Raw genomic sequence first — 9,047 nt, 5'->3', positions numbered from 1 at the left:
AGGTATTTTATTCGTTTTGTTGCAATGATAAATGGGAGTGTTTCCTTAATTTCTCTTTCAGATTTTTCTTCCTTAGTGTATAAGAATGCAAGAGATTTCTGTGCATTAATTTTGTATCCTGATACTTTACCATTCATTGATTAGCTCTAGTAGTTTTCTGGTGGCATCTTTAAGATTCTCTATGTATGGTATCATGTCATCTGCAAACAGTTATAGTTTTACTTCTTCTTTTCCAATTTCTATTCCTTTTATTTCTTTTTCTTCTCTGCTTGCCATGGCTAGGACTTCCAAAAGTATGTTGAATAATAGTGGGGAGAGTGGACATCCTTGTCTTCTTCCTGATCTTAGAGGAAATGCTTTCAGTTTTTCACCATTGAGAATGATGTTTGCTGTGGCTTTGTAGTATATGGTCTTTATTATGTTGAGGTAGGTTCCCTCTATGCCCACTTTCTGGAGGGTTTTTATCATAAATTGGTGTTGAATTTTGTCAAAAGCTTTTTCTGCATCTATTGAGATGATCATATGGCTTTTATTCTTCAACTTGTTAATATGGTGTATCACATTGATTGATTTGTGTATATTGAAGAATCCTTACATCCCTGGGATAAATCCCACTTGATCATGGTGTATGATCCTTTTAATGTGTTGTTGGATTCTCTTTGCTAGTATTTTGTTGAGGATTTTTGCATCTATATTCATCAGTGATATTGGTCTGTAATTTTCTTTTTTTGTAGTATCTTTGTCTGGTTTTGGTATCAGGGTGATGGTGGCCTCATAGAATGAGTTTAGGAGTGTTCCTTCCTCTGCAATTTTTTGGAAGAGTTTGAGAAGGATGGGTGTTAGCTCTTCTCTAAACGTTTGATAGAATTCACCTGTGAAGCTATCTGGTCCTGGACTTTAGTTTATTGGAAGATTTTTAATCACAGTTTCAATTTCATTACTTGTGATTAGTCTGTTCATATCTTCTATTTCTTCCTGGTTCAGTCTCATAAGGTTATGCCTTTCTAAGAATTTGTTCATTTCTTCCAGGTTGTCCATTTTATTGGCATAGAGTTGCTTGTGGTAGTCTCTTAGGATGCTTTGTATTTCTGCGGTGTCTGTTGTAACTTCTCCTTTTTCATTTCTAATTTTATTGATTTGAGTCCTCTCCCTCTTTTCCTTGATGAGTCTCGCTAGTGGTTTATCAATTTTGTTTATCTTCTCAAAGAACCAGCTTTTAGTTTTATTGATCTTTGCTATTATTTTCTTTGTTTCTATGTCATTTATTTCTCCTCTGCTCTTTATGATTTCTTTCCTTCTGTTAACGTTGGGTTTTGTTTGTTTTTCTTTCTCTAGTTCCTTTAGGTGTAAGGTTAGATTGTTTATTTGAGATTTTTCTTGTTTCTTGAGGTAGGCTTGTATAGCTATAAACTTCCCTCTTAGAACTGCTTTTGCTGTATCCCATAGGTTTTAGATCGTCGTGTTTTCATTTTCATTTGTCTCTAGGTATTTTTTGATTTCCTCTTTGATTTCTTCAGTGATCTCTTGGTTATTTAGTAACGTATTGTTTCGCCTTCATGTGTCTGTGTTTTTTACGTATTTTTCCCTGTAATTCATTTCTAATCTCATAGCGTTTTGGTCAGAAAAGATGCTTGATATGATTTTAATTTTCTTAAATTTACTGTGGCTTGATTTGTGACCCAAGATGTGATCTATCCTGGAGAACGTTCCATGCGCACTTGAGAAGAAAGTGTAATCTGCTGTTTTGGGATGCAATGTCCTATAAATATCAGTTAAATTTATCTGGTCTATTGTGTCATTTAAAACTTGTGATCTGTCCATTGGTGTAAATGAGGTGTTAAAGCCCCCCACTATTATTGTGTTACTGTCGATTTCCTCTTTTATAGCTGTTAGTAGTTGCCTTATGTATTGAGGTGCTCCTATGTTGGGTTCATATATGTTTATAATTGTTATATCTTCTTCTTGGATTGATCCCTTGATCATTATGTAGTGTCCTGCTTTGTCTCTTGTAACATTCTTTATTTTAAAGTCTATTTTGTCTGATATGAGAATTGCTACTCCAGCTTTCTTTTGGTTTCCATTTGCATGGAATATCTTTTTCCATCCCCTCACTTTCAGTCTGTATGTGTCCTTAGGTCTGAAGTGGGTGTCTTGTAGACGGCATATATATGGGTCTTGTTTTTGTATCCATTCAGCAAGCCTGTGTCTTTTGGTTGGAGCATTTAATCCATTCACATTTCAGGTAATTATTGATATGTATGTTCCTATGACCATTTTCTTAATTGTTTTGGGTTTGTTTTTGTAGGTCCTTTTATTCTCTTGTGTTTCCCACTTAGAGAAGATCCTTTAGCATTTGTTGTAGAGCTGGGTTGGTGGTGCTGAATTCTCTTAACTTTTGCTTGTCTGTAAAGCTTTTGATTTCTCCATCGAGTCTGAATGAGATCCTTGCTGGGTAGAGTAATCTTGGTTGTAGGTTCTTCCCTTTCATCACTTTAAGTATATCATGCCACTCCCTTCTGGCTTGTAGAGTTTCTGCTGAGAAATCAGCTGTTAACCTTATGGGAGTTCCCTTGTATATTACTTGTCATTTTTCCCTTGCTGCTTTCAATAATTTTCCTTTGTCTTTAATTTTTGCCAGTTTGATTACTATGTGTCTCGGCATGTTTCTCCTTGGGTTTATCCTGTATGGGACTCTCTGCGCTTCCTGGACTTGGGTGGCTATTTCCTTTCCCATGTTAGGGAAGTTTTCGACTATAATCTCTTCAAGTATTTTCTCGGGTCCTTTCTCTCTCTCTTCTCCTTCTGGGACCCCTATAATGTGACTATTGTTGCATTTAATGTTGTCCCAGAGGTCTCTTAGGCTGTCTTCATTTCTTTTCGTTCTTTTTTCTGTAGTCTGTTCTGCAGCAGTGAATTCCACCTTTCTGTCTTCCAGGTCACTTATGTGTTCTTCTGCCTCAGTTATTCTGCTATTGATTCCTTCTAGTGTAGTTTTCATTTCAGTTATTGTATTGTTCATCTCTGTTTGTTCTTTAATTCTTCTAGGTGTTTGTTAAACATTACTTGCATCTTCTCGATCTTTGCCTCCATTCTTTTTCCGAGGTCCTGGATCATCTTTACTATAATTATTGTGAATTCTTTTTCTGGAAGGTTGCCTATCTCCATTTCATTTAGTTGTTTCTCTGGGGTTTTATCTTGTTCCTTCACCTGGTACATAGCCCTCTGCATTTTCATCTTGTCTGTCTTTCCGTGAATGTGGTTTTTGTTCCACAGGCTGCAGGATTGTAGTTCTTCTTGCTTCTGCTGTCTGCCCTCTGGTGGATGAGGCTATCTAAGAGGCTCGTGCAAGTTTCCTGATGAGAGGGACTGGTGGTGGGTAGAGCTGACTGTTGCTCTGGTGGGCAGAGCTCAGTTAAACTTTAATCCGCTTGACTGCTGATGAGTGGGTCTGGGTTCCCTCCCTGTTGGTTGTTTGGCCTGAGGTGACCCAACACTGGAGCCTACCTGGGCTCTTTGGTGGGGCTAATGACGGACTCTGGGAGGGCTCATGCCAAGGAGCACTTCCCAGAACTTCTGCTGCCAGTGTCCTTGACCCCACAGTGAGCCACAGCCACCCCTCACCTCTGCAGGAGACCCTCCAACACTAGCAGGTAGGTCTGGTTCAGTCTCCCCTGGGGTCACTGCTCCTTCCCCTGGGTCCCAATGTACACACTACTTTGTGTGTGCCCTCCAAGAGTGGAGTCTCTGTTTCCCCCAGTCCTGTCAAAGTCCTGCAATCAAATCCCACTAGGCTTCAAAGTCTGTTTCTCTAGGAATTCCTCCTCCCATTGCTGGACCCCTAGGTTGGGAAGCCTGACGTGGGGCTGAGAACCTTCACTCCAGTGGGTGGACTTCTGTGGTATAAGTGTTCTCCAGTCTATGAGTCATCCAATCAGCAGTTATGGGATTTGATTTTACTGTGATTGCACCCCTCCTACCATCTCATTGTGGCTTCTCCTTTGTCTTTGGATGTGGGGTATCTTTTTTGGTGAGTTCCAGTGTCTTCCGGTTGATGATTGTCTAGCAGCTAGTTGTGATTCTGGTGTTCTCACAAGAGGCAGTGAGCGCACGTCCTTCTACTCCGCCATTAACCTCCGTGTCTTTGCATGGGACACTCCTGCTTCCCCCAAAGCCCTTTCTCGTCTTTTGCAATTAACTGATTCCTATTAATTCTTTAAGAGTCTGTCTTCACTTCTTCCAGGAAGCCTTCCCTTATCCCATCAACCTGGCTTAGATGTCCCTCCTATTTACTCCCTGCTTTACATTTATAAACAACTATTTTTATAATTACATATCTATATGTTGTCTTTTTCCAAAAAGCTCACAGAAATACTGGAACGATGCCCAATGTCTAGAACATAAGAGACACTTAATAAATGATTTTTTTGTGGGATAAATGAATTATGAAGTTATTTTTAAAAGAAGAATTTCATTGCTTCAGAAGGGATTTGATCTTTGGTAAAGAACCCAAATTTTCTGAGTTGGGTCACAGAGAGATTGGGTACCCAGCAAAATAAAGGGAGATGGGCAACACTGTGTTCACCCATTTTATTTCAAATCTGATTGAAATAGACAGAATTCAACAAAATGTAATTCATTCAAGTATCATGCTATACATGCTTCCAAACCTAATATATGAAATTTGTACCTATTGAATCTTCATAATGAAAATCCAAGAGCAAAGAGTAAGAAGCAATGATTAGTCACATTACTTAAATATGAAATGAATACAAAAGATTCAAATATACATGACGTTTCCCTGCTATTTGTACAGAGGTTGCTTATATGTAATAATGTGGGAGTGGGGTGGGGGCATAAAAAATTTTGGCATCTTCTCTGCAGCTGGAGGAAGTCTAAAGTTCTCAACATCCCGAGATGCTCTCCCCTCCTGCACAGCCCCGAGGGTTCGCTGCTCAGAGTAGTATGTGCTCTTCCATATCTTCCCAGTAATTAGGCAATTTTTATGTACGAGATGGTTTATAACATGCACACCTACATCACTCTGACCTTTCTTCCGTTTACCTGCAGCGTGTGGTATTTTGGGAAGTGAACTTTTCCTGGTGAATGACGGTGTCATCCTGCTCATCAGCACCCGTGGAAAGCAGGGCAGCTCCCGGTTGCCCTCGGGAGCGGGGACCACAGACCCCCCCCACCCAGGCGCCTCAATCTGGAATTCCCAGCCTGGAAATGCCAGTCCTTCTTTCCGATGCTCTGTGTGGTCTCAGAGTTTTATATTCAATAGCTCACAGCATGTAATTCCAAGAGCCAAGGTGGGCATCCTAGAACTGCAGTATGCTCCTGGGGTGGTTGGTGGTTTTGGGCTGGGGGCCCACACACCAGCCTGGTGTGGGGAGGCGCCCCCATGCATGACAACAGGAGGGGAATCTTGCGACTCTCATGTTGGTCTAGAAACGGCTCTGGGTTCATGCATCTGGGTTCAGGATTGTGTGCCCTTGAAAAAGATTTTGCTGACGTTTTTAATGGAAAATGCTTTGCTACCCTCCCCAGCATTGTCTGCGTACAAGGTGTAGATTTTAATTACTCATCAGACTTTTGGAAACAAACATTCTGTATTATTTGTATCTTAATAGGTATGTTCTCTCCTAAAGTAAGCATAACCTCTTATAGCTCTTTAACCCCCAATCCAAATCTTGGGGTCTTTGGCTCCTCTGGCTGACCTTGAGCTACAAGAATGGGAAGTGAAAGTGGGTGTGTTTAGATAAGGGTGAATAAGTTGGGAGTGGGGACAGGGCCAGCTTAATAATCCCACAGAATGATGTAGACACCTATGGACACTCAGAATCATCAGCCTTTGGCACCAGGTCCCCTGCCCATTTCTCTGAGCATGCACAGTTCAGAGGCCATGCTCAACTTTTGGATTTCATGTTTGGAGATAGTTCTGAATTCTTTGGAGCCAAATCTAGCAAAAAATGGATAGTTGAGCTGAGGAATATAGCACTTGGGATCAAAAACATTGTATTGCTATATAAACAAAATCGTTATATGGCTTACAAATGGACTCCAGTGGCAATTCTAAAATAAGACTCCAGATGAGGTTGGAGTGATGACAGCCCCAATGAAATGAGTAGTGGCTTCCCAAGAGGGTGTCATGAAAGGTTCCATGTAAACACGGAAGTGGGTGACATATTTGCAAAACAGTTGGATAGCACACACCCACAAAAACTGTGGATGTTGTCAAGGCCAGGGACTTGAGATCAGTCCACTCTGCCATGCTCGTGGCACATGCATCCTGGGGAATTTCTTTCCTTCCCTGAAATAGGCCACACATTTGTTTGCTGCTCTAACTGGGGTGCCTTAACCCCCTCTCCACCAGCTTGATTCCTAGATATCCTTCAAGACTTAACTTGATTTTTACCCCCACCCCCAGTGCCCATGGAGAGTTACTCTCCTCTCTGCCCCGTCTTGCATTTCTATAAATCTCTGTCATGTAGACTTTCCCGATGCATTACTACAATTTGTTTGCTTGTTCTCTCTCCCCACCCCACCCCCATGCTGTGAACACCTTTCCTTATTCGTGTCTGTATTTCCTGCTTGACATACAAGTAAGTGTGCAAGAAAGTGCATTGGGAAGAACTGATCCAACTTTGAAACTGAGCCTCAGTTTCCTCAGTTATCTCTTGTCCTTTTAAGCTCACCAGGTCTTGTAAAGTGAGAGAAAAGACGTTGGGATTCTGTGATCATGTGCATGGTTGCTATACGCACATGTGGATCATGCCATGATTTCTGTCCACTGATAATTGTGTGAACGTATCGGGTGGCTCGTGTTTTTTGAGCACTGGCATGTGGCGGGCACTGTTGGGGGTGGCCAGATCTGCAGAGCTGACTCTCCTAATGAAATTCACTTCTAGATCCATCATGCAGCTCAGCCCTGCCAGTAACACTCCCATTTAAGTGCAATACATAACCAGTAGTATATGAAAGTCAATTACCAAAAGGATCCAACTGCAGAATGAAAAAGAACTAACTGTAGAAAATTAGAAAGCGACACAGAACAGTCTTTAGTCTCAATTACCAACATTTCCCCGTCTCCCAGCAGCTGAGCTCAGGGTGTCATTTGAGCGGGAGCTTGGGCCTGGCAGCTTGCAGCCCTCTGTTGCCTCTGATGTCCCCAATTATGCAATAATGGTAATCACGGACCGAGGGCTCAGTGGAGAAATGTCTGTTTCCCCACGTCTAGAGCTCAGTAATCATGGGGGAGGATTATGTTAGAGCGGAATTCATTGATTTCAAATTATTGTTTGAGAAGGCACTGAGATTGGGCTTTTACAGCCTGGATCGTGCAGACTGAGGATGAGAGCGCCGCCCTCAGAAGGATGGCTCTGGCAGAGGCAGACCAACCTCTGAAAGAGGGTCTGCTCTGAGCCTGCACTCCACCCCCATCCCCATTCCCATCTCCATCCCCATCCCCATCCCCATCCCCGTCCCCATTCCCATCTCCATCCCCATCCCCATCCCCATCCCCATCCCCATCTCCGTCCCCATCCCCATCCCCATCTCCGTCCCCATCCCCATCCCCATCTCCATCCCCATCCCCATCCCCATCTCCGTCCCCATCCCCATCGCCATCCCCCAAAGTTTAAGGACCATTTGAGACAGAGCAGAGATCAATTTCTGGCATTAGCTCACGTACCACTAAAAATAACTGGTTTTTATGTCGGAGGACTGGGAGGTAAGGTTAAGGAGCAGGACAGGCTGCTTTCCCACTTCTCACACCCCAGAGGGCTCCCGGTCTTCTATCAAATCTGGCCGTTGGCAAAGGTTTTCTGAGTTCCCTTTAGATGCCTTTGGCCTTTCTGAACAAGTAAGGGCAGCGGTGGATTTCAACAACAGCCACAAATCCCTGCCCTCCCATCAAGAGGTACAGTCCCTTCCTCTAATCCTTGAAGCTAGGGTGACTCTATTTGGGCCAATAGGATATTAGCAAAATGATGCAAACAGGAGCTTGGAAACACCACGGCTGCCACCACATGAAAAAGCGTGAGATACCACGTGAAAAAGCCTGCCAGAAGGTGAGACACACACCAAGGTCACCCTTTAAACAACATGGGAGTGAGGTCACTGATTGCCAGCACACACACCAGTGAGCCCAGTCAGGCCAGCAGAAGGACCTTGCAGTTGAGGAACATCCAAATTGCCAAAGGACAGAATCGTGCGTTAAATAAATGATTGGCGTTTTAAGTCACTACTTTGGGTGGTTTGTTACACAGCAAACACTAACTGATACATAGCTAACACTTGTATAACATTTACTAAGTGCCAGGCACTGTTGTGAACATCACGTGTATTAACTCATTTTATGCTCACAAAACACCCTGAAGGACGTATTATTTTCATCCCCATTCTGCACATGAGGAAGCTAAGATTCAGTGACCTGCACAAAATTACAAGGCTGGCCTGTTGCAGGGGTAAGAGTCACACCCTGGCAGCCTGGCTGCTAACCATTGCCCACTCCTGCAGATCTGAGCATGTCCCAGCCCTGCTCAGACCCTCCACTGGCCACTCTGGGGCCTCAGGAAAAGAGCTACTATGTAATACCTTAGCATGTGTGTAAGACGGGCATGATTCCATTCATTCAATAAAGCTTTTACCGAGGCTGCCTATATGCAAATGTTGTTCTAGATCCAGGAGATGTGGCAAAGAAGAGAGCAGACCCAAATCCCTTCTCCTGCGAGAGAAACAGTACAAGTAAATAAGTAAAATAGCTAGTACGTTGGAAGGAAGGAAAGGCCAAGGGCCAGTGAAGCTGCCTGACTGGCATGAGATTGCATGGTGTGAGCTGGGATTTGCCTACCTCCCTGGCTGGAAATGGAATGAGGATGCTAGGATGGGGGTGGGGGCTGCCTTTTATGTGCGGGGGTCTGGGAGGACTTGTCAGGGCTTTGAACAAAGCCTCCTGCCCCCCCAACCCGTCTCATGACCACTGTCTCCATTGGAGCCTCCAGCTCCACTTACAGGCAGCTGTTTGAGGTCCCCCCAGCTTGCTTCCT

This window comes from Mesoplodon densirostris, chromosome 4 (assembly GCF_025265405.1).
Source record: "Mesoplodon densirostris isolate mMesDen1 chromosome 4, mMesDen1 primary haplotype, whole genome shotgun sequence".
Lineage (NCBI taxonomy): Eukaryota > Metazoa > Chordata > Mammalia > Artiodactyla > Ziphiidae > Mesoplodon > Mesoplodon densirostris.
The sequence above is the reverse complement of the archived record's forward strand: the minus strand, read 5'-3'. Positions refer to the sequence as shown.